Here is a 2500-nt window from a genome sequence, read left to right as displayed (position 1 = left end):
TTTGAGTTGGTATACCAGGAGCAGGAAAGTTTGGGCGGATGGTAGTCTGCTTGTATCCGGGGAGGGGTGCTTAAGAGTGGGTCTGCAGGTTCGGCTGGTGCTGGGGTTCCTGGATGGTGGAGGTTAGGGGCCGGAGATAGGGGGCAGCTAACAGGTGTGTGGGTGGCCGAGGCAGGGGCTCCAAATTGGGGTAAAAGTGAGGTGGAGGGCCCCCTGGAGGTAGGGGGCCGATAGCAGGTGTGTGTGGCCGAAGCAGGGGCTCTAAATTGGGTAAAAGGGAGGTGGAGAGCCGCCTGGAGGTAGGGGGCGGAAAGCAGGTGTGTGTGGCCGAAGAAGGGGCTTTAAATCGGGTAAAAGGGAGGTGGAGAGCCGCCTGGAGATAGGGGCCCGCTCCCAGGTGTGTGTGGCCGAAGCAGGGGCTTTAAATCGGGTAAAAGGGAGGTGGAGAGCCGCCTGGAGATAGGGGCCCGCTCCCAGGTGTGTGTGGCCGAAGCAGGGGCTCTAAATTGGGTTAAAAGTGAAGTGGAGAGCCGCCTGGAGATAGGGGCCCGCTCCCAGGTGTGTGTGGCCGAAGCAGGGGCTTTACATCGGGTAAAAGGGAGGTGGAGAGCCGCCTGGAGATAGGGGCCCGCTCCCAGGTGTGTGTGGCCGAAGCAGGGGCTTTAAATCGGGTAAAAGGGAGGTGGAGAGCCGCCTGGAGATAGGGGCCCGCTCCCAGGTGTGTGTGGCCGAAGCAGGGGCTCTAAATTGGGTTAAAAGTGAAGTGGAGAGCCGCCAGGAGATAGGGGGCCTCTCCCAGGTGTGTGTGGCCGAAGCAGGTGCTCTAAATTGGGTTAAAAGTGAAGTGGAGAGCCGCCTGGAGATAGGGGCCCGCTCCCAGGTGTGTGTGGCCGAAGCAGGGGCTCTAAATTGGGTTAAAAGTGAAGTGGAGAGCCGCCTGGAGATAGGGGCCCGCTCCCAGGTGTGTGTGGCCGAAGCAGGTGCTCTAAATTGGGTAAAAGGGAGGTGGAGAGCCGCCAGGAGATAGAGGGCCGCTCCCCGGTGTGTGTGGCCGAAGCAGGTGCTCTAACTTGGGTTAAAAGTGAAGTGGAGAGCCGCCAGGAGATAGGGGGCCTCTCCCAGGTGTGTGTGGCCGAAGCAGGTGCTCTAAATTGGGTTAAAAGTGAAGTGGAGAGCCGCCCGGAGATAGGGGGCCTCTCCCAGGTGTGTGTGGCCGAAGCAGGGGCTTTAAATCGGGTAAAAGGGAGGTGGAGAGCCGCCTGGAGATAGGGGCCCGCTCCCAGGTGTGTGTGGCCGAAGCAGGGGCTTTAAATCGGGTAAAAGGGAGGTGGAGAGCCGCCTGGAGATAGGGGCCCGCTCCCAGGTGTGTGTGGCCGAAGCAGGGGCTCTAAATTGGGTTAAAAGTGAAGTGGAGAGCCGCCAGGAGATAGGGGGCCTCTCCCAGGTGTGTGTGGCCGAAGCAGGTGCTCTAAATTGGGTTAAAAGTGAAGTGGAGAGCCGCCTGGAGATAGGGGCCCGCTCCCAGGTGTGTGTGGCCGACGCAGGGGCTCTAAATTGGGTTAAAAGTGAAGTGGAGAGCCGCCTGGAGATAGGGGCCCGCTCCCAGGTGTGTGTGGCCGAAGCAGGGGCTCTAAATTGGGTTAAAAGTGAAGTGGAGAGCCGCCTGGAGATAGGGGCCCGCTCCCAGGTGTGTGTGGCCGAAGCAGGTGCTCTAAATTGGGTAAAAGGGAGGTGGAGAGCCGCCTGGAGATAGAGGGCCGCTCCCCGGTGTGTGTGGCCGAAGCAGGTGCTCTAACTTGGGTTAAAAGTGAAGTGGAGAGCCGCCAGGAGATAGGGGGCCTCTCCCAGGTGTGTGTGGCCGAAGCAGGTGCTCTAAATTGGGTTAAAAGTGAAGTGGAGAGCCGCCCGGAGATAGGGGGCCTCTCCCAGGTGTGTGTGGCCGAAGCAGGTGCTCTAAATTGGGTTAAAAGTGAAGTGGAGAGCCGCCCGGAGATAGGGGCCCGCTCCCAGGTGTGTGTGGCCGAAGCAGGGGCTCTAAATTGGGTTAAAAGTGAAGTGGAGAGCCGCCCGGAGATAGGGGGCCTCTCCCAGGTGTGTGTGGCCGAAGCAGGGGCTTTAAATCGGGTAAAAGGGAGGTGGAGAGCCGCCTGGAGATAGGGGCCCGCTCCCAGGTGTGTGTGGCCGAAGCAGGGGCTTTAAATCGGGTAAAAGGGAGGTGGAGAGCCGCCTGGAGATAGGGGCCCGCTCCCAGGTGTGTGTGGCCGAAGCAGGGGCTCTAAATTGGGTTAAAAGTGAAGTGGAGAGCCGCCAGGAGATAGGGGGCTTCTCCCAGGTGTGTGTGGCCGAAGCAGGTGCTCTAAATTGGGTTAAAAGTGAAGTGGAGAGCCGCCTGGAGATAGGGGCCCGCTCCCAGGTGTGTGTGGCCGAAGCAGGGGCTCTAAATTGGGTTAAAAGTGAAGTGGAGAGCCGCCTGGAGATAGGGGCCCGCTCCCAGGTGTGT

Source organism: Centroberyx gerrardi, chromosome 2 (assembly GCF_048128805.1).
Source record: "Centroberyx gerrardi isolate f3 chromosome 2, fCenGer3.hap1.cur.20231027, whole genome shotgun sequence".
Taxonomy (NCBI): Eukaryota; Metazoa; Chordata; class Actinopteri; order Beryciformes; family Berycidae; genus Centroberyx; species Centroberyx gerrardi.
Note: the sequence above shows the minus strand (reverse complement) of the source record.